Source organism: Lissotriton helveticus, chromosome 6 (genome assembly GCF_964261635.1).
Source record: "Lissotriton helveticus chromosome 6, aLisHel1.1, whole genome shotgun sequence".
In the NCBI taxonomy this organism is placed as follows: Eukaryota; Metazoa; Chordata; class Amphibia; order Caudata; family Salamandridae; genus Lissotriton; species Lissotriton helveticus.
Window position 1 is genome coordinate 2,080,417,327 of NC_136067.1, and position 23,752 is coordinate 2,080,441,078.

At 42.8% G+C, this 23,752-nt stretch overlaps 1 protein-coding gene across 1 annotated transcript in view; it reads right to left on the minus strand.

The window, feature by feature from the left end:
* Positions 1-23,752, minus strand: part of LOC144764019 (uncharacterized) — a 420,985-nt gene that overhangs the window by 212,503 nt on the left and 184,730 nt on the right. The window lies entirely within an intron of this gene.

The following is a 23,752-nucleotide window of genomic DNA, read 5'->3' on the forward strand; positions in this document are numbered from 1 at the left end:
GGCCATAAGAAATACGTGCATTCCATTTGAAGCACAGCTACTTACACATAGGCTATACACCTTTGTCTGTCCTGGAAATCTGTGAGAGTCATGAATATGACATACACATCGCTCACAAGAGCCCTACTTAGCTCATGCAACCAGGAAGGGGAACATTGGTAAACTAGGAAGCCTAGCAAAAGCCAATCCTTGGCTATGGCAACTGAGCATTACGATGTCAAACATGAGAAGCTGGTGAGACCAAACTCTACAGAGAGTAATAAACCTCAAATGCAATACACCACCCCTACCGTGACTAGGATATGCAGCTGGGCACAAGATATTGCTGGGATTAACGACAACTGACTGGTGGCACAGACCTGTAAACATTTTCAACAGCACTACGTGGGTACGTCATCAGTGAAACAATCCTGGGATAATGGATAATGAAAAATTACATTAAGTTACCAAGAATTCCAGCAAATCAGTGTTCCTCACCACCACTGATGTTGTGACGTGACAGTGACATCACATAGTGGCACAAGGGGCAATGCATCCATACGAACAGACTCAGTGCACAGTTGTCAGACCATGTGAGCCATACACTGGCCCACACCTTCAAAACATTCCATCAGGAAAACCAAACTGTACTGGCCCACAATATAAACGTGATGAGGCACACACATCCTGATGCACACAGTCACAGTGCAATTCCACACAGATCCTGTGGTTGTGATGTCACATGCAATGTTAACCGGTGAGTACCGCAATGTGTCTGTGCCAAGGTATACCCACATTGATGCATTCACAAGAGTCAACACACAACAACAGATGACCAACAAGAAGGGTGACTGTCCAGTAATGGGAGTGTTGCAAGATGCATCTAGTTCCATGTTCATGACACATGTGTTTATGCAACCACAACCTGCACATGAACAGTTCCCACACATTCCAAAACATACCAGCACAAAATAGCCTGTTCAGATATCTTACCCAAAATGACATTCCCTCATGTCTTTGCATGGTATGCTGATTCGACACACATTGCAATCATCAGGATGACTAGCAGGAGTACCAAGATTACCCGGACAGACAACAGGCAGAGCAACCTGGAAATGACAGCCACGCAAGGGTTCACATATGAAATCTCGTCCTACAGACATGGTGACTAATCACAATGTAGTACACATGTACATCCTGAACACACACATTGCACATATGCGTGTGTCCTGACATCATCACTTGTGTGATACATCACATCAAACTTCTAAGTGAGTTTGCATACAGTCAGATGGCAACACATGCCACTCTATGGCAGTAGTTTGCACACAAATGCTCAGTGACTCACCATTAGGAGAAGAAGTTCCTCATGAGCCGACTCATAATCATACTTTCCAGTTTATTCATACTTCCTTTATCCCCATATATTGCAGTGTCTGTTTATACTTCCCTTTTTTGTTATATTTTCCCGTGTTTCATACTCCTTCCTCTCTTGTTGTAAGTCCTTTTATTTTCGTAGTCCCACGTTTGTCCTCATAATCCTCCCTCTCTTCATATAAGTAATAGAATAGAATATTTCATATATTTATTTTTGTAACGTTATATATATTTTTTTATAATAGATTCTGTTTATCAATACTGAAAACATTGAATCATGCCTACAAAAACTCAAAAGAGGAAACAACGAAAGAAAGGTGTTTATTTGAAGAACAATGTGTTAACATAAAAAAAAGTTTTGGTAAGAGAAGGAACACTTTTCTGAGGAAATAATAAAGACTAAGAGTAGTGTGCACAAAGAGAAAAATAGTATTAGTGTATCTGCAATGAAAAAGAAAAAGAAGAATAATGGAAACAATCATGGAAAATCAACTGCTGAAAAAAGAGTGTATAGTAAAAGGAGGAAAGACCAATTTATGGAAATTAGGAAAAAAATGTTTTATAATAGAGTTGTGTCAAATTTAATTAAAGAAATTAAGGGATGTAAAAAAAACAGCATTTTATAAGAAGAAGAAAGGTATAGAAAATGTAGTTGAGAAAGCTTTCGAATTGAAAACAAAACTGTTTATTTTAGTAATCAATAGAATTAGATCACTAGATAAGCCAATCCATTTAATGAAGGCCAAAAATAAGTGGAGAAGAGTAATTAACAGAAGTAATTTTTGTGAGTTTTTTTTGTGTGAATGGAAACATAGTTCAAGTTCTGAGCCTTTTTTTAATGAAGAAAATTATCTTCAGAGTAATGATTTGTTGCATGCAGTTGACACTAACGGTCGTGCTTATGAGGTTAGAAATGGTTGTCCTATTGAGAAAGAAAAAATTGTTCCTTTAAATGCCGAAGAGGTGTTGGCTGATGAAGTTTTAGGGAGACGTCCTAAAGCTCCAGTGTACACTTGGAATTGTAGTAGTATTTGTAGTGTACGGCAACAATCTATTGAATATTTACGCAATTTCTTATGTAACTATACTAAGAAAAGTGTGAGAAAAATGAAAGATGTTGCCAGAGTGAGAGAAAATTCTGGTTTGCAAGGTCATTCTCTGGCTTGTCTTTCTAAAAAAGTATGTCGAAGTGTTTTGCACCATTTCAGGATGTTAGCAGTACATCATTCTGAAATGAGGAAATTAGTCAGAAGATTGTATTATGCAAAAAGTCCAGCACTAATGTTAAAAAAGATGAACAGTGCTCTTTTGCATGGATCTGTATCAAATGTAATGAACGTTTGTGATGAAATTGAAGTTAGTTACTTTGGTTCTGAGGAAGACAGTGCAGAAATTGGGATATTAATAGAAGGAAATGTAGAAGAAAATGTAGAACATTGTAGTACAGCAAATTTGGAGCAAGAAATTACAAAGTTTAAGGTGTTTTCAGGTGATAGGCCAAATTATTGTTGTATCTGTTGTCGACGAACTCATTATAAAAATCAGACCAGGACTGTTGATTTGTATTTAAAAAGTGAAAAGGAAAATAATAATGAGTGGAAGGATTTTGCAACGTATTTGTTGGTTGAGAATTGTTTTAATTTGGGTTCTGATCAGCGTATTTGTAAATATTGTGATAACAAATTAGATGAGAACAAAATGCCTGCTAGAGCTGTGCATAATAATCTTGAGTTGGTAAATATTCCTTCTGAACTGATGGATTTAAATACCTATGAGTCTTTTCTTATTCAATGTGTGCATCCATTTCAGGCTATTGTTCGTATGGAGCCTAAGACTGGAAAATTGCCTCCTTCAGATTTACAGAGAGGATTAAAGGGAAGAGTTGTATATTTGCCTCTAGATTTTTTTTTTAAAGCAAATATCAAAAGGGATGGTATTTTATTTTTTGAATTTATTTTTTAATTTTCAAATTGCAAAGTACGTACAAATGAAATTCACATCATAAATCCAGCGACATCCCCCCAGCCCTCCCTCCCTCCCCCCATTTCAAGAAAAGGTACATGTGTGATTGGAATAAGGAGCGCAGGCATGCATTAAATATTACAAGCAAAGAAGTGAAAAAAAAAAAGAAAACTACATGAAGAAAAGTACAGTGAATGAATGTATATTCCTATGTATCGCAATCAAAAGTAGCAAAAAATAAGAAAAATAGAAAAAGTCAACTCTGGCTCAATCAGACAGGCACAAAGAAAACCACAGTATCCAATCTACTCCGATGGAGTAAGCCAATCAGTGAGTTTATCCCACGCCTGCAGGCCTTTCTTCCTGCTCCTGCGTCCCTTTTTGGAGTAAACTGCTTTTTCCAGGTGGTATGTTGCTACATATCTAGCCAACCATTGAGAGAAAGAGGGATGTTCTGGATCGAGCCAAGCTGTCGCAACACAGATTCTCCAAACAGCCATTGCTATGAAGGTTAAGCCCTCCCTTTTCAAATGTGGTGTTTCTGCTTGTGTTTCAAGTATAATAACTGTGGGGTTCAGAGTAATCGACTGAGAGGAGACTTCCCTTAAAAACCCCTGTATTCGGTTCAAGGTGGGTGAAAGCTTTAAACAAAAGGCACAAATATGTACGGAGTCAGCCCCATATTCAGCGCATCTAGGACAGAGAGTACCCCCATTTTGCTATTTTATTAGGATTAATATACAACAAAAAAATTGTGTTGAGCCTGTAATTTGCAGAGAGTAAAATATTTTGTGACAGGGTAAGTGAGTTAAAGAATACATTCCCAGAGGTGTCAAGTTTGGAGTGTCATTTATCTGCAAAGGTTTGTAGGTCATCTGGAGTCTGCCTATTTATCATAGCGTAAAGGAGGTCGATTTGAGGAGTCAGTGGTTTCCGTAAGACATTAAGAAATTCCACCTCCGTGAATCCTGAGGCCCCCCCAACCTTTCTGGAGAGATAGTCATAGATAGATAGGTATTTAAAGGCATCATCTCTCTTGAGGTTGAATTTCGTCAAAAGGTCAGAAAAAGGGATAACGCCCTCGCTAGTAATTAGGTCGCCTAGTTTTCTGATACCTGCCCTATACCAGTCTGAAAAATAAGCCCTTCCAAAAATATCGGGGAGATTAGTATTATTTAGAATGGGAGAGTAGTGATTATCCCTGCCTATACCAAAGAATCTACGGATGCTTCGTAAGAGCTTGAATGAGCTAGGTAGGGTCTTAAATCTAGCCCGTTTGAAGAAGCCAAAGGTCGTTTCTCGTAGCAGACATCCCCAGGTATTCTCCCCAACCAGCAGTTGAAAGGGAGAGGGCAACCTTGTGGGATAGGAGTCGGGTAGTTCTTTAATTAATTCAGAGCTATATTGCATAACAGCAGCCCAATAATACAAGGTAATGTTAGGGAAGGCCTAGCCTCCTTGATCTTTTGGCAAGCACAGTTCTCTAAGTGCACTCCTGGGTTGTGAATAAGCCCATATAAATTGTGTGTAAATCTGCTGAAATTTCATGAGACTGGTTTTGTTAAATTCTAAAGGAATTGAGCAAAAAAAGTATAAAAGTTTGGGGAAGTAGGTCATTTTTATAGCGTTGCACCTGCCAACTAGAGTGAGATGCAAATTGTTTATTTCTTTCAGCGCTTTTCTAGTCTGTGAGGCGAGCGGTATTAGGTTATTAGAGACAACTTCGTCTAGGTTAGAGGATATTGAGACTCCTCAATATTTAGCTTTAGGAACTACCCTATGGTCGGCCCAGGAGATTTGAGAGTTTGTTATTATCTGGGTCTTGTTTTTGTTAAGAGCATACCCAGATATTTTCCCAAATTTGTTTGCCTCCCTTTCCAACCCAGCTATAGCACTTACGGGGTCTGGCGAGGTAATGGCCAAGTCATCCGCGTAAGCTAGGATTTTAGTAAAACAGCCTTGGTAGTTAACGGGTAAAATGTTCTGATTATTTTCAATCTGCTTGATGTAGGGGTCTAAATACAAGGCAAAAAGCAAAGGAGAGCAGGGACACCCCTGTCTAGTGCCTTGGGAGATCTCAAGTTGTCCAGTTAGTTAGTTGACCATTAACAGAAACACAAGCAGAGGGTTTTAAATAAAGCATTTGTATGGCTTGTATCAGTTTAGACCCAAAGCCCATCCTTTTCATGACTGCCCACAGATATCTCCAGGAGACCCCGTCGAAGGCCTTTTCGGCATCCAATAATATTAGAGACATGGGGTCCCCGGCGTCTGTGCTGTGTCGAATAATGTAATCGCTCTCCTAACGTGCTCTGTTGTGCCCTTTTTGGGGATAAACCCGTGCTGCCACTTTGATACAAGGGATTCCACTACCGAGGAAATTCAATTTGCAAGTATTTTAGAGAAAATCTTGGAGTCGCAGTTAATAAGTGTTATTGGCCTATATGAACTCATATCCAAAGGGGATTTATCCTTTTTAGGGAAGATTACTATCTTAGCGTTAGACCATGAAGATGGAGGGTCAGTCCCACAAAAATTGATGCAACTAATTCTGTAAAAAAAAATTTGAGTTGTGGCGCAAAGATCTTATAAAATTCTGCGGGGATGCGATCCAACCCGGCCGCTTTCCCGTCAGGGAGGGATTTAAGGGATTCCAGTATCTCTTCCCAAGTGGGGGTTAGGTCTAATGTTTCACTGGAACCAGTGGAGAGTGTTTGGAAGTCAATCCCATTAAGATACCTAGTGATGTCATTTTCAAGTATGTCAGCCGGATCTTTCTTCTCTTCTGTGTAAAGTTTAGCATAATAATCCTGAAAGCCCTTTCTTATCAGATCAAAGTCTTTAGTCTCTTCCCCTGATGGGAGTTTAATTGTGTGTATTTCATTACTCGAAGCCTGCTGTCGGGTCCTGACTGCTAAGTAGTGCCCTATGCGATCACTACATTCGTAATTTTCTTGCCGTGTGCTCGCCCATTTTGCTGCAGCTTTTTCTGAAAAAATTGCTCCAATTCTAGACTTAACCAAAACAACCTCTTCTTGGATACTCTCAGTGTTTAGCCCTGTTTGGATGGCTTGGGTCAGCTTAGTCTGGCCTCCTTAAGCTGTTTCTGTAGATCATTTAACATAAGCCTCTCCTTACTCTTTCTACCTGCTGAGAAGCACAGCGTCTCGCCCCGGATGCCTGCTTTAAGCGTGTCCCAGACCACTGCCAGAGAAGCTGACCCCAGGTTTATATCTAGGAAATCCTGAATCCAACCCCGCATGTGTGTTTGATATGCTACACCCTGAAGTAAAGCTTTCTCAAAACTCCAAGAAGAGGTCATTTTAAGTTTTCCCAGTCCCTTGATATTAAGGATGAGAGGGTTGTGGTCATACAAAATTCGCGGGGCGGTCTTAATAGTGTAGGTATTCATAAGAGAGGATGAAATAAAAAAGTAGTCTAGTCTGACAAGAGTGCGGTGAGGGGCAGAAAAAAAGGTGAAGCCGGGAAGTGAAGGATTTAAAGAAGCCCATGCATCTTTCAAGCCATGTGTCTCTACCATATTAATCAGGGCTTGAGAAACCAGTGGCTTTCTGCCCTTATACTTCCAGGTATTATCACTTGCCCAGTTACTGGGCAGATGTAGGTTGAGGACTCCACAGAGAATTATGGGAGTCGACCAGTGGGCTAATTCCTACGATACATGGTTAATAACTCCGGGATCGTCTGTATTACTGCCATAGATTGAGCATAATGTAAAGGGAGGACTACCAGGAAGAATGCATTCGGTTATAGACCACCTACCTAGCGGGTCCACTTTGACCCGTGGCGTATTAAGTGGGAGGTTTTTTTCTACCAGTATGCTTACCCCTCTGGTTTTAGAGCTTTGGGTTGTTGCCCCCAGGACTTTGAGCCCTAAGGAATCTAGCAGTGATTTCTGTGAGCCTTCGATATGTGTCTCTTGTAAACAAAAAAGGTCGCCTCTCATAGTTCTAAGACCCTGAGACACATTTTGACGTTTAGAGCGATCATTGAGTCCACAGATATTCACACTTACGATGCTTAAAGAATCTGAGTTAGCAGTCTAGAGAGATCTGTAGTAGCCTACGATATCAAAAATCTTAGTTTTGAGTGAAAAAGTAAAAATAAAGTACATTCTGTACATTCTGTTTAGCATATATAAATAGATACAATTTGCGAAATACCTTACATCCGATTCCCAAGCCCATTTTTCCAACAAAAATAAGAGATTGTGCACCCACCCCCCCCTTTTCAGAGCAATCAGGAAAGCCCTGAATGATGGCAATCTACATGAGCCCCAGCCATCCGCCACGCCGGACTGTGAAAGGAAAGAGAGACAAAAACACAAAAACAAAAAAACAACAGAAGAAAAAGAAAGAAATCCGAAACAAAAAGATTTCTTACCCTGTAGTAGGCAATGGTCATTAACACCCCCCGCAAATGTCTATATGTGAAATATATGTGTGGTAATATTATGAGGGAATGAAAGAAGAGCGGGATAGGAGGTAAAGAAGAGAGAAAGAGGAGAAGAAAGAACTTAAAGAGCATAGCGGCATGTATAGAGAGTGAGAATTGTCAATTTATAGCTCGGTTCATCTGTTGCTGCTTTTGTTTTTCAATTCGGTCAGATATTCCCCCGCTTTAATTTCAGAAAGGAAAATCTTGGTGGTTCCTTTATACAAGCATTCGGTTGAAGTCAATCTAATGATCCAGGATAATAAAACTGATGTTCTGTTTCTTACAGAGACGTGGCTCTCTGACAGCTCTGAGTTCGACATAGTTAATTCTCTGCCCAAGGGCTACGCGATACAGTGCCTTCATAGGCCTCATGGCATAGGTGGAGGGCTAGCTATAATTTATAAGGAGACTCTAGCCTGCAGGATAGAAAATGGCAGGATCTCTGACGCAGAGAGCATAAGGTTTTCCATCCAACTCTCTCCCAATTACTCGCTGTCAGGGCTGCTGATTTATCGACCTCCGGGTGGGGTCAAGCAGTTCATTAGTTCCCTGCTGGAGACAGCACTGACACTGGCAGCCTCAGTCCCCAACTTCCTTCTTTTAGGAGATTTGAATCTCCACTTGGAGGACTTGGGAGATAAGGTGGCTACTGATCTGCTGGCTGATCTTGAAGCATGTAATTTGATTTTACACAATAATGAACCCACGCATCTGAAGGGCCATTTATTGGACCCTGTATTTTCTAACGTTCCACTCCTGAAGGCTTCACCGCCATGCCCCCTCCCCTGGTCAGACCACTTTCTTATTCCTTTTAATTTGACAATCATGACGGAATCTAGGTCTGACTGTAAGGGTCCTATTCGATCTTCATATAGACCCTGGCCTAAACTGTCCCTTGATGGTCTAACCACTGCCCTTGAGCAATCTATTTCTGCCCCCCCCTCGCACCCCCTTGAAGCAGATCGTAGTTTCCACAACTGGCTACTAGGAGCACTGGATCTGGTGCTTCCCAAGAGGTGCAGTACCAAGAAAAGTAATGGGTTTAAAAACCCTTGGTACACATCTGAACTTTGCGACCTTAGAAAAGTCTGCAAACGTCTGGAACGCGCCTGGCGTAAAGACTGGTCTACTAATAGTAAAATCCCTTATCAGGAAGCCATGAGGGCATACAAGTTAGCCTGTAACCACACGAAAGCGACCTTTTATGAAGAGAGAATCAGGACTGCCTCCAATTCCTCAAGAGAAACATTTACTATAGTCAAGGAACTCCTGAACACCCCTCTCCTTCATTGCCGCAATCGACGAGCAGAGCACGGTGCAATGAACTTGCACATTTCTTTGACAATAAGGTCAGAAAAATCCTACAAAGTATTCCTCTCAGTGCTCCTCCCTCTGAGTCCTCAACGCAGGTCGTGAGTGGTGTGAGCCCTTTGTGGGAAGTTTTCACTCCCATAACTGAGGAAGACTTCCGCAAAGAATTAGCTAATCTCAAAAGTGGCTCCCCCTCTGACCCTATGCCCATTCATATTCTTAAGTGGATTACACAGACCATCTCCTCGTGGGCTACGGACCTTTTGAATGCCTCCTTCGGCCATGGGAAGTTCCCCCCAGCTGGAAGAAGGCGATGGTTAAGGCTCTTCCTAAAAAGTCGGGACTTGACCTTGACGATCTGGCGAATTTCCACCCAATTTCTTTGCTGCCAGGCCTGAGCAAAATTGCAGAAAAGGTTGTTAATCGCCAGCTGTCCTCGTTCCTAGAAGGTCATAACCTGCTCAAGAACTCGCAAACAGGCTTTCGCCCTGGGCAGGGTACTGACTCTGCCCTGATTGTAGTAGTAGAGGAAGCCAGACGCATTCTTGATGCAGGAGGCTCCGCAGCTGTGGTCCTCCTTGACCTCAGCGCGGCATTTGATACTGTCAACCATGGTATCCTCATTCAGCGCCTTACTAGGATGGGAATATCCGGCTAGGCTCTAAGCTGGATGACTTCCTTTCTGAATGGTCGGTCCTACCAGGTCTGCGATGGCACGAACCTCTCCGAGTCGATCCCCCTCCAGTGTGGAGTCCCGCAGGGCTCCTCGTTGAGCCCAACGCTTTTTAATATCTACATGGCCCCACTGGAGGATGTGGTTTCACCTTTCGGGGTGAAAATAGTGACCTATGCGGACGACACCCAGCTTGTCGTCTCGCTATCCCACCATGAAAATGCGGCAGAAAGATTTGGGTGCTGTCTGACAGGCATCATGGCTTGGATGACAGAATCACGGTTGAAACTCAATGGGTCCAAAACGGAACTTATGATGTTGGGTAACCTTTCCACCTCCCTTCCCAAAACCATGTGGCCCCCCTGTCTGGGTGAGGCGCCCCAACCCAAGAATGAGATTAAGAGCCTGGGGGTATGGCTGGAGCCCGACCTGACGTTCAGAGTACAAACTAAGTAAGTGGCAGGGATCTGCTATGGTTTGTTACGCTCTGTCCGGAAGGTGTTGCCTCTTCTTCCCTTCAGCTCTAGGAAACTTTTGATCCAGGGGCTAATACTGTCAAGGTTGGACTACAGCAACGCCTTGCTGCTCGGTGCCCCTGAATCAGCCATTAACTCCCTTCAGCGAGTACAAAATGCGGCGGCCAGAGTACTGACCGGCACGGCGAAAAGAACTTCGGCCAAACCCGCTCTCAGAGCACTCCATTGGCTCCCCATCAGGGAGAGAATAAAATTCAAGGCCCTTTCCATCGCCTTTAAGTCTCTCCAGGGAATGGGCCCCCCTATCCTCAGGGACCTTATATGCCCCTACAAGTCCTCGCGTACCCTCCGCTCTGACGGGAGCAATTTACTGACCATCCCAGAGTGAGGAGAGCACGTTCAGGAGGACGGAGGTTCTCTGTGAATGTTGCCAAGACCTGGAATGATCTTCCTGCCGCTCTCCGCCTGGAACCCTGTCTCCAGAAGTTTCAGAAATCTTTAAAGACATTCCTTTTTCCACGAGGAGTATGAGTCCGCTGTCTGAGGATCATGGAAGCTTGCGGTGTGTACTAGCGCTGGGACGCTCTTGGGAAGCCATGCGCTTAAGAAATCTATTTTCATTTCATTTCATTTCATTTCATGATTTTGAGCCTGGCTGGGTTCAAAAGGTACACATCCGCCCCAAGTTGTTGAAATGGTAGAATTCATTGTCTGAGGCGCCATCTGCGCTCCAATGTCTGGTGGCAGAAGTCCGGCTTAGCGAAGAAAGTTATTCCATTGGCACCTTTTTTGGAGTTAAAGCGGGCTTTGTCGTAGATCATTTCCCTAAGAAGAAAGTTTCCGAAATATACCAAGAAAACTCTAGGATGTCCTCCAGGGTTGTGTTGTCGCTTTAGATGAAAGGGGAAGCGATGGGCCCTCTGCACCTCGTGGTACCAGTCCCAACCGGTCTCATCAGGGAAAGACTCTTGAAGTAGTTTGACAATGAAGCGCCTTGGGTCTTCCTCTCTTTTCCTTCAGGAATACCCAGCAAGCGTAAGTTGTTTCGACGCTGGCGATTTTCCTGATCCTCCATCTTTGTCATTAGATCGATCATAAAGGCTGTGTTGGACTCCCCCTGTTGCTTGACGGCAAGGCTTTCTGCCTCTAGATGTTCGGTTCGCGCCTCTACCATAGTAATGCAGTCGCTGATGTCGGAGCAGGTTTTGTTCAGGCGTCTTAGTCCACTTTGTAATTTTTATGCGGTATTTTTGGCTGTTCAGTTGGCAGCCTGAGCTTTCTCCTGAAATTCTTTAATTGAGGCTAGGATGGACCCTAAAGAGGGTTCAGAGGAGTCAATCGGAGGGTCTTTTGAGCTCCCCCACTGAGTAGAGCAATGATCATCCTCGTCAGGTGGGTACGACATTTGGGAGTCAGAATAGTCCCACTTTAACTGACTGCGCCGCTTACTCATATTACCGGGCTTCTTGGAACGCTGAACAGTGCTGATTTCCTTATGTGAGATTTCACTGTCACCTTCGCTGGCGCCGTCCAACGCTTCATTACTAGAGGACGAGAGAGTACCGTCTGAGACTGAGTAGAAGTGCTCTATTCCGGCCTCGGTTGTCCAGGGGTTCTGAGGAATGGAAGGTGTCTGCAAGTTCTGGATAACCTTATCAATCTCGTCTGACTGTGGGTAGTTGGTGAGAGATGCAATCTTAGGGCAGGGTTGTTGGCTAGAAATGTCAGGTGCATCAGGTGGAGAGAGATTGCTGGACGGCTGGTCCATCAGGGAAGCTGGGGGAAGAGTTACTGCATCCTTAACGGGTGCGGGAAGGTGCACCGATATATTAAGCACATTCTCTTCTACATCGGGTGTGGGCCCCCCTCCAAGGATCTCTCTTTCGGCATTCCCCTCTTGTTGTGAAACAATTAGAGTTTTAGGTTGTAGCGTGGGGTTAAGCGCGGGATTATGGTGAGTCTTTTTAATCCCCAAAAATATTTTTGCCGAGGGGGGACATGCTGCATCTGACATTTTAGACTTTAATCTCCCCCCACCCCTGATTTAGCAGTCGATTTCCCCACTTGTTTCAGCCCAGCACAAACCTCTGGTTTTAGGATGGCAGATCCTCCCAGTGCTCCTCCTGATGTGGCCATTGCATCAGCCGCAGTCACTGCGTCTCTGGAAGTTTTTATTTCACTCGCAGAAACCGGAGTCTTTGTTTTAGCGCCTTTCCGCGCTGTCCGGGAGTTCATGATGTACCGTCTGCAGTGAAATGTTGTATGGAGATAACCTCTGCTCTTGGCTGGGGGAGTAATGAAGGAGAGGCCGGTTTGAAGAATGCTTGCGGCCGCTAAATACAAATAAATCCACCGAGTCTGCGGGCTGGAAACAGTAGCGATGAATAAAAAAAGTGATCCCAACACACTGCTTTGAAATTTTGCTCGTTGAGTTTAGCTTGCGAGTCTGCTCGAGAGAAAGAAAGAGTATTGGAAGTCTTAGCCGTCTTTAATGCCCCTGTTACTCTCCAGCCTCACCGTTCCAGAGTCAGCCTCTGCATCCTTCACGCACTTGCTCTGACATCTGACATCTGGCAGGTCTGCGCAGGGCGGCAGGTCAAGCATAACGCTTCCGGCGTGGTTTGGCCGAGTGATGGGCGCTCACGGAGATTCCATCTTGCTCTTTTTGCCTCTAGATTTAAAGAAAAATATTGAAACAATTGGTGTAGAAAATGTAGAGGATGAACCTTTAGTTATTCTTGTTAATGTTATTCCTATTAAGAGTAAGAAAATATGGCACGTATTAGTGGATGCTAGGAAAGTGAAAAAGGCAACGTTGTATATGGTAAAAAATAATCAATATTATAAAAATGTGTATGTGAGAGAAGAAGAAATAACTGTAGAAGAAGATAGTGTCTTGCCATCTGGACAAATTGAAAAAGTGGATGTGTCCAGAACTGAATAAATCTACGAACATTACAGTGTTCATCCACTGAATTCCAAAGAAGTGATGGGGAATACTATAGAGTTATTCCAAATGAAAGAAGCAAAAGGAAGTCCCGTTAGTGTAAGGGAAAAAAGCTTGGAAGCTCGTTGTTTCCCTCAGTTGTTTCCAACAGGAAAAGGAGGACGATATGATAACTGACCTGTGCAGATTCCTGCATCTGAATACCGGATATTAAGATTATATGCAGAAGATCAAAGATTTTGACAATGTATTCCGTATTTGTTTCATCTATTGTTTGAGAGTGATTTTTCTGGACTTTCTTATGCAGTAAACCATATATTGAAAACAGGAGTACATCCGCAAAATGTTTCGGCAAAGGAATTTATGGATAAAGTACTGCAGGAAGATAATGTTTTGGAATCTCAGCTAATTAATCTCATGGCATGTCAACGTGGTACTAATGAGTACAGGTACCGTCGTCATGGAGAACTGAAATGTATGCTAAGGAACTTAGGAACTCCTACATGGTTTCTTACTCTAAGCTGTGCTGAATATGCTTGGGATAATTTACTTCAATTTCTTCGAGAGGCAAACCCAAATATACTAAATATTGAATACAAGACACCTGGAGAATTTTGCTCTTTGGATCCAGGTGATGTATGCAGGTATTTCAATCATAGATTCGAAGCTATGATGCCTTTTATCACCAAAAAAAAATCCTCCTCTTGGTGGTTCTGGATTTCTTTTGGAGAAAGGAGTATCAAGCGAGAGGTGCTCCTCACATCCATATGCTAATATGGATCAAAGATGCTCCTAAATTTAGAACTGAGTCAGATGATACTGTGCTGTCTTTTATTGAAGAATATGCTACATGTGATATACCCAAAAGTACACATGATAAGGACTTAAGACAACAAGTCTTACGATTTCAAAGCCATCGTTGTGGGAAATACTGTCGTCGAAAGTACAAATCTAAGGACAAGTTCTACACCAAATGTCGTTTTGGATTTCCACGTCCTGTAATATCGAAAGGAAGAGTGAACAGTTGTATGTCATCTTTGTGACATACTATCACAAGAAAGTCCCCATAAAATACCTACAACTTAAAAAGAAATGAAGAGTCAAAATACATAAATGACTACAACCCAGTCATTTTGTCCATGTGGAATGCTAACATGGATATTCAATATGTTGCAGACAATTCCATTGCTGTTGCTCGATATGTAACATCCTACATAACCAAATCAGAAAAGACAGAATTGTAGGAAATGTGGGAAGAGATTTCCCACGAGAAGAGTGTAAGTAAGAAATTATATAGTTACAGTTGAAGATGTTATCTCATCGAGAAATTGGAGCGTATGAACGTTCAGATCGCTTATCATCTGCTAGGCTATACTCCAAATCTTGAAGAATCATTTGGGTGAGTTCAGGTCTTGCTGCAACACGAAATCGAGTACTTAAATCTGTACAAGAAATTGAATATTTTGCTGAAAAAGAGCCAGAAAGTACAGATATTGTGAAAACAAATATGTTGGATACATATTATCCAAATAGAAGTCATCATCTTGAAAACATGTGTCTCTATGAAGTGCCTCAAAACTATATTTTTAAACGGAATATTATAGAAAACATCAATAAAGGTATATATGCTGTGGTTCGTTCTGAAGGATTTTTGGTGAAGCAAAGAAAAGGAGATTTGATTAATCACCGTAAACTGAATTGCGAAACTCTTGAATTTTACTATTTAGCTCTTTTGCAACTTTTCAAGCCGTGGCGGTCAGAATTGGAATTACTTGGAGATTTTCAGAGCTATGAAGATTCATTCAACGCAAGTAAAGATAGTATAGAATGTACTGTTTTTGCTAATTATGTGAAAATATTGAACGACGAAATTTAGCAAGAAGCTACAATTGCAGCTGAGATTGCTAGAGACAGTTCTCAAGACAGTCAAACCTCTGCTCCGTTGAGTCAGGAACCACTAGGAGAACCAATTGTTCAAAATGAAGCACCAGCTGCTATGGAAGAGGTGGAAACGGCAATGTATCAAGCTCAAGAAGATATAACAAACTCAGGAAACTTAGAAGAACAACTAAATTTTGAGCAGAAAGAAATAAATGAGCAAGTGAGAGAACAGATTGACCATGGATTACTTCAAGAGAAGAAAGAGTGCTCTTGCTCATCATTTGTGTTTAAAACACTGGCGCATGAAGATACCAGAAAGTCTTTGGGGAGCATTGGAAATGTAAACATTTGGTCATATTTTGAGTATAAGGAACCTATTACAAATATGCGACAGGCAAATGATGCTGATTATGGAACTATTATTCTAGATATAAGAATTGGAAAAGTTACTGAACATGGCAAACAAGCTTTACAGAGACGATTACTTTCCAATTTGTTTCCAAATGAAAATATTGTCCCAGAGAAAATATACATGAGAATTGCAGAAAACAAATCTGCTTAATGCCAACATTGCATGAATGTTCTATATTCAGTGAAGAAATGTTAAAGTTGAAAAATGAAGAAATTATAAAATTGGAAGATATTGTTAAAATAGAACATGAAGGAATCACTATTATTTTGACTGAAAAGTTGAAGAGGAAATTGGATTCTTTAGAGAAATCGATAAGTAAAACTGCTGGTTTAGAAAAGAATTTATATGCATGTGTAAACTGTAGGGTAATTTTCGACGTAATTTGAATGTGGAAAAAGGTTTAGTAAATGGAGCAATGGGTAAAATAGTTAATTTTGTTCATTACGTAAATAGAGATGGTATAGAATTTTTGAAAATCAAATTTGATGAAATTGAAGAAGTACAACAATTTAGTCGTTGTTCATCTCAGTTTTAGCCTGTAAAAGATTTGTATGTTCGCAGAAAACAGTTTCCTATTTGTTTGCCGTATGCGGTGACCATTCATAAATCTCAAGGTTTAAGTGTAGATAGTGCTTTAGTAAATATTGGAAGTACAGTGTTCAAAGAGGGTATGGCATATGTTGATTTGTCTCCAGTGAGAACTTTATCTGGATTGTACTTGATTGATTTTGATGAGACAAAGATAAGTGCAGATGCAAGTTGTGTGAAAGAGTATAATAGGTTAAGAAGAGCATATGCACCCAATCTGGTTCAATATCCAATATTTGAAAAGCGTGTGGTAGGTAGTAAAAAAAGATTTGAGAATATCTGTAGTGAAGCTGTAGAGAAAGAAAAAAAACAAGATGAAGTTGTGATTGGAGGCACAAAAAAAAAAGGGCAGTGTTGAAAAGAATGTTGGTTACCAGTTTGGAAATAGTTCTGGTGTCAACTGCTATGCTAATGTAGTTGTTAATTTTGTTTTTTTTCTTGAAAGTTTGCTACAACAAATTGTTGAAAATCGGAAAAGAAAGATTCTGTTCGTAGTTGTATTCTGTTTATGACAAATGTAGTAGTGATAAAAGTAAAATACAAAGTGTTTCTGATATTCGAAATGTTTTGGACATGTGTTCTGGTTCTACTCAATTTACGCAGAATATTCAGCAAGATTGTCAGGAATTTGTAATGTATATGCTTGTTGTATTGGTAGATGAAGGTATAGATATTGAAAATCTCTTTGGCCTTTCTTATAAATGGGAACATAACTGTGAACATTGTTTGTTTACATGTAGCAGTAACATTGACAGTGAAAGATTCATATATTTGACTTTACCTGACTGTGAATCAGTGTCTTTTAACAATCTAATTAGAGGAGCAAGTCAAAACATGGAGTGTAGACAATGTAAATGATGATATGTCATCAGTGATGTCATGAGTGGTGTCTCTGACCATGTCATGATTGATGTAATATGTGACGTCATCAGCAGTGCATTGCGGGCACGCGAGTTATAGTTAGCTGAACTAACTATAACGGGGGAATTTCAATGGTTTTGTATGAATAACATTTCCAGCTAACTATAACATGTGTGAAACCTATGTTCTTTTCAGTGAGTTTCTAAGGTTTTTTAAATGCTAATTCCTAACTATAACGTGTGTGAAACCTATGGTTTTTTCAGTGAAAGAGCCTGATTGAATTTATAACAGCCTCAGTTTTACCTCAGTATATAGATAAACACATACTGCTGAATGGCTCACTACAATATTGAAACAGTAGTGTGAGAGTGTTTGGTGAAAGTGTAAAGATACAGACTGGGGAATTGAAGATATAAAAGACAAGTTTGCCGGTGCATAGAACACTGCATGCATAGTCTATAGGTGTTTGAAGCAGTCCATGCCCTAAGGCACACTTTCCACCATGAGTACTTGGGTACTGGCTGAATGATTACAATTCTGCAAGGAGAGTGTTTTGCTGAATGTATAACATCTTTACTTTTACAACAATGTATATATAAGCATATACTGCTGTATGGTTCACTAAAATACTGAAACAGTAGTGTAAGAGTGTTTGGTGAAAGTGTAACGATACACACTGGGTAATTGAAGATATAAAAGGCAAGTTTGCTGCTGTATGGAACAGTAAATGCATAGTCTATAAAGATTTGAAGCACGGGGATGGGTGGGCGTTCCGGCGCAGGAACACCTCCTAAAAGTGGCTGAGTCAAATATACAAGATTTCACTTTGTCACTTTTGAACTCATGCTGCGTCAAAACCCTGCACTTGCTCGAAGCAGGTGAAAGGATTGACTCAAATCAAATCAAATATATACTTTATTCGGTATCAAGGAAAACAACACCATAAAAGCACAGCTTAAAAACAGTTCATATAAATACATTTTTACATATTCCTTCCGGTGTTCCTCAGTCGCATTGCAACTCCTACAAAGTTTACATAATAATACAAACTTAAAAACAATTCATAACTGTACAATTCACACATTCCCTCTGGTGTTCCTGAGACGCAATGCCACTTTTAAAAAGTTTACAGTACAGTACAAGGTTAAAATCTCAGAGGAGAGTTTCAAATACAATAAAGCCACTTTAGCCTGTCTAAACCCTGCTTACTAGGGTGCATGTAATACGGGCATAGCAGTACAAAATGAAGGGTGTCCTGCGGAGTTCGTTGATCGCAGCCGCAGGGACCCTTCTGCTCCACCGTTTTAGTAACACCTGCTGGCACCGCAAGGCTATGATGTAAGGAATCCAACCTAAAACGCATCATTAGAAACCTATCTTGGGCACTGTGAATAAGATACAAATAAGGTTCAATGCCCAGGCAGGATTTGGTCAGGATAGGCCTTCTCACTGCAGGTTTTTTTATCTCCTGATCTTCTCTGCTGGAACCCAATATTTTCAAGAACTCCCCCTTGACCATAACCTTGTCCTTGGCCAACAATTTCAAAGGGTGAGTAAAGAATTCCGGCTAAGCATGGGCGTAAAATCCGTTGCGCTCGCGGAATTTGCGGATTTTCGGCAAATTCGCAATCCGCGAACTCTCGCAAATTTGCCGAAAATCCATAAATTCGCACGCAGCGATTTTTTTTCTTGGTGATACAATTTTGCGGCGCGCGGCATTCACTTACCGTCATTCAGCGTTTGCCGAGTTGTTTTTCTCGATATTTTGCAAGTGCTGTGCCATTTTGGATCTTGCTGCGAGATCCCGTGGGAGTTTGGCGACCGCGATTACGTCATCGCGCTCGCCACCTTGCACAGCGAGAGTTTGTCAACGCGAGTACGCCGTGATCACGTATCACCGGAGTTCGCAATTGCGAACTCGTTGATGCGGCGGGCAGCAACAATCTCGCACTCGCGAAAATACAAAATTTGCAATTCTGCACAAGAAATCCACCAGCAAGCAGCATAAACCTTCTGGAAATGATGATTTTTATCAGAATAACTTGTCAGGTTGACATTTGCCTGCACTTTTTTTGGCAAGGAGTCCATTTGGGGGGGGGGGAGGAAGGAAGTGCCCCACAGTCTCCAACTTCCTGTTCCTGTCCAGCAGGCTCCTCCCAGTGCTTTCTTCATGTGCTGGTCACTTTCATTCGGATTCTTCACCTGGAAGAATTACTTTTTGTGGATGCTGCTGGATATTTGGATTTGAGGCCTTTTTGACTTTCTTTGGATCACTTTTGGATTAGAAATTTCACAAGTAAGTTTGTTTGGGGCATTACAGTTGCTGCAACTACAATTTTGGAATTTTCGATTTTTGGGCTGTTGTTGGGGCCTTTTGCCCAGGGGTACTCAGTGGTGGGTGGACTGAGTCTTCCTGTGGGGTGTCTTGCATTTAAACATCATGGAGGGCCTGGATGGCTTGGGATTGTGCTGATTTTTCTGTGATTTTCGTTTTTTTGGACTGTTGTTGTGGCCTTTTCACCAGGGGTAGTAGTGAGTGGTGCATGGGCCTAGTCTTTCTGTGGGGTGTCTTGAATGTAAACATCATGGATGGCATGGGATTTTGCTCATTTTTCTGTGTTTTTTGATTTTTTTGTGGTGTTCATGGGGACAGGCCATGTGGGTGGGGGCCATTTTGAGTGCTGCTACAGGCAGGCCCTGGCCATGTGCTGGGAGGCAGGGGGCCATTTTGAATGCAGGCAGTGTTCTTAGGTCTGTAACCATTTTGCCTAGCTTTTAACCTTTATGCCCAGGGGTAGTGAGTGGTGCATGGGCCTAGTCTTTCTGTGGGGTGTCTTGAATTTAAACATCATGGAGGGCCAGGATGGCTTGGGATTGTGCTGATTTTTCTGTGATTTTTGTTTTTTTGGGCTGTTGTTGTGGCCTTTTCACCAGGGGTATTGAGTGGTGCATGGGCCTAGTCTTTCTGTGGGGTGTCTTGAATGTAAACATCATGGAGGGCATGGAGGGCATGGATGGGATGGGATTTTTCTGATTTTTCTGTGTTTTTTTATTTTTTGTGGTGTTCATGGGGACAGGCCATGTGGGTGGGGGCCATTTTGAATGCTGCTACAGGCAGGCCCTGGCCATGTGCTGGGAGGCAGGGGGCCATTTTGAATGCAGGCAGTGTTCTTAGGTCTGCAACCATTTTGCCCAGGGGTAGTGAGTGTTGCATGGGCCTAGTCTTTCTGTGGGGTGTCTTGAATTTAAACATCATGGAGGGCCAGGATGGCTTGGGATTGTGCTGATTTTTCTGTGATTTTCGTTTTTTGGGCTGTTGTTGTGGCCTTTTGACCAGGGTTAGTGAGTGGTGCATGGGCCTAGTCTTTCTGTGGGGTGTCTTGAATGTAAACATCATGGATGGCATGGGATTTTGCTGATTTTTCTGTGTTTTTCGATTTTTTCGGGTGTTCATGGGGACAGGCCATGTGGGTGGGGGCCATTTTGAGTGCTGCTACAGGCAGGCCCTGGCCATGTGCTGGGAGGCAGGGGGCCATTTTGAATGCAGGCAGTGCTCTTAGGTCTGCAACCATTTTGCCTAGCTTTCAACCTTTATGCCCAGGGGTAGTGAGTGGTGCATAGGCCTAGTCTTTCTCTGGGGTGTCTTGAATTTAAACATCATGGATGGCATGGGATTGTGCTGATTTTTCTGTGTTTTTCGATTTTTTGGGGTGTATAACTGAACTGATGTTCCTCTGTCTTCCATTGCTTTTAGGTGCACAAGACTCAAGAGAACCACCAGTGCCAGGAAGAAGTCCTGCAGCGGTGTGTGTGTGCAGCATAACGAAACGCGACGTCACGTCTGGACACAGACAACTCTGCAACTCGTGCAACTGCGGCCTGCTGTTCTGACCTGCTCAGAAGAAGATGGCCCCAAAAAAAGTTCCCTGTAGCTCCTCTAGCAAGAAAGTTGCCAGTAAGGAGCAGAAGAAGCAAGTTAGCAAGGAGACTGGTGTGCCGGCCGCCACATTTTTTGATGGTAAAAAAAAAAGTACGCCTGCAGCAGCAGCGGGATCTGCTGGGGACCAAGCTGGGAGCAGCACCCCCGCTCCATTGGGCTCAGTGCCACCACCACCACAACGCCAACTTAAGTCCATGCCCTTGAGTGCTGCAGAGGCACTTAGTCTAGTTGTTCAATCACCATCGACCAGTGATGTTGGCTCATCGCAAGAAAGTAGCAGCAATGTCCCTCAATCAACACAGGTTGTTGTAACTCATCTGACGAGTGTTGAACAACCACAGCCGCAACAAAAACCACATGTGCAAGTACAAGCCCAAGTACATTTGGAAGGAGAGGCAGCGCAAGGAGATGCGCAAGCAGAGGTGCATGGAGGGTCACAAGTGCCCACAATAGTTGTTCCTCCCGAAGTAGGGGCACATCAGGAAATCGACAATCAAGGCGAGGTATCATTTGAGGAAGCCACTCCACCTGATGATCATCCATTGTCTTCCACACCCCTAGCAAGGAAGAGATCAAGGGTGCTGTCTACATCTTCTTCAAGCACACCTCCTTCTGATGATACGGATCAAAATTGGGAACCAGCACCACTGCCGTCTGAGAGTGAGGCACACCATGATCTGACAAAGGTAGTTAAGCGTAAAAGGAAGATCGTCCAAAGTCTCAGAGTTATGGAGTGTGATGAGGCTCAACAAGAAGTGGCGGATACTGCTGCTGATGAAGACTCTCACATCGACGACCCAGTCATCATAAAGGTCACTGCAGCCCCAGCGGGCATGCAGCAAACAGACATTTTGACCCTAGCCCGAAAAGCTGCTGAGCGTGATGATGATGTTGTTGACGAGGAGGCAGTGGAAACACCACAATCAATGGAGTTAACTAGTACACCAACACGTACCGCTTCCATATTTCTTCCTCGCCAGAAGGGACCTCCATCCACCTCGACCTCAATTAGTGGTGGTGAAAGTGCACAACGTACTAAAGTTCGGCAATCCACATCCTCCACTTCATGTGGCATTAGCAGCATGACCACCACCACCAGTATCGCCGCCTCCTCCGGCCCCCACAGACAATTCAAGTCCTCAGTTTGGGACTTCTTTAGTGTTTGCCCAAAAAGGGAAAAGTTCGCCATTTGTAGCATTTGTAAGCTTGCAGTTAGTCGTGTTAAGTTTGGTACCAACTATGGTACCAGAGGCCAGAGAGGTCATCTTAGGAGACAGCACGCTGTCCAATGGTTTGCGCACCTAAAGGAGATCAAGGAAGCCCGAATTGGAAGTCAAGAAAACTTTGATGTTTCATCTGATGATGACGAGGAGGAAGAAGACGTGTCAAACACTTCACTTACACCCAGTACCCCTGTCAGCAGCACACCCCATGTGAGGCACACTAAGAGTGTGGGAGCGAGTGAGACACCAATGCGAAAAAGTTCATCAGCGAGCATAACTGGGTCAAAGAAGTCATCATCATCCCGTAAATGCTTGGTCCAGGGCAACATTAGAACCATGTTTTGTTCAGACGCGCCATATGAACGTAACCACCCACTGACGCGTCTGTATAACACTAAGCTGGCTAAAATGCTAGCTCTGGACCTTCTCCCTTTTTCTTTTGTAGAAGCGGTTGGTTTTCTAGAATTAGTGGCAGCGCTCTGCCCTAAATGGAAGGTTCCTAGCCGGTTCTATTTTGCCAGAGTTGCGGTTCCAGCACTACATGAAGATGTGCTGGAGGTGATTGGGGCAGCTTTGCAGAAGAGTGCTGTTCACACTATACATCTGACAACAGACATGTGGACCAGTGGCGCAGGCGCTGATTACATGTGCATCACTGCACACTGGGTCTCTTTTTCAGGGGTTAAATCAAAGCTAAACGCAGGTATTGACCCGGACCAAGTTTTTAAAGCTGCTCGGAAACATGAAACACTAGCCATGTTTGGCTTGGAGAACCGTCATACAGCAGAAAACATTTTGAATGAGTTTAACACAAAGGTGTTTCACTGGCTGTCCCCCAAAAAACACCAGATTAGTTATGTTTCCACGGATAATGGTGCCAATGTAGTTAAGGCCATGGATCTGGGTCACTATTTCAGAGTGCCGTGTTTGGCGCACTGTATAAACCTGGTTGTTAAAAAATTCTTGAGTGATGAAGACAGTCCAGCGTGCGAGGTAATGCCCACCTGCCGAAAAATGTGTAACCATTTCAGATATTCTTTTAAGGCCCGGAAGCATCTGAGGAGCCTGCTACATGAACGTCGAATGCCAGTGAAAGCACTCATCCAGGAGGTGGCAACACGTTGGAACTCAACCTTCTACATGCTTGAGCGTCTGTATGAGCAGTATACAGTACTCGATCACTATTTCTTAAAACAGGGCACAGCTCAGAAGGACCTGAGGATGGATGCGGCGCAATGGGACCTAGTTAAAAGCCTGACAGACATGCTTCGTCCTTTTGAGGTCTTCACGCGTGCAGTCAGCAAGGAGGACTGTAATTTGGGAAAAGCTATCCCATTGTTGTGCATGCTGGAGCGGTGTCTTCTGTGTTTCAAAAAGATGAAAAAAACCAAGACCCTTTTGTTTTGGCGGAGAAATTATTAGTGCGCCTACGTGGTGATGAACGTCTTAAAATGATTCACTCAGAACAGCATTACATTTGTGCTACTATTCTGGATCCACGCTACAAAAAGGCGCTGGCAGGCCAAGCATTCTTTCCTTTTGCTGATGAAGATGTTACAAAGTACAAACGTTGGCTAGCCTTGTCAGCCAAGAGGTTTGAAAAAGAACGGCAGGATATTGAAGGAAAAGGCAGTACATCAGCATCAGCATCAGCAGGCCATCCC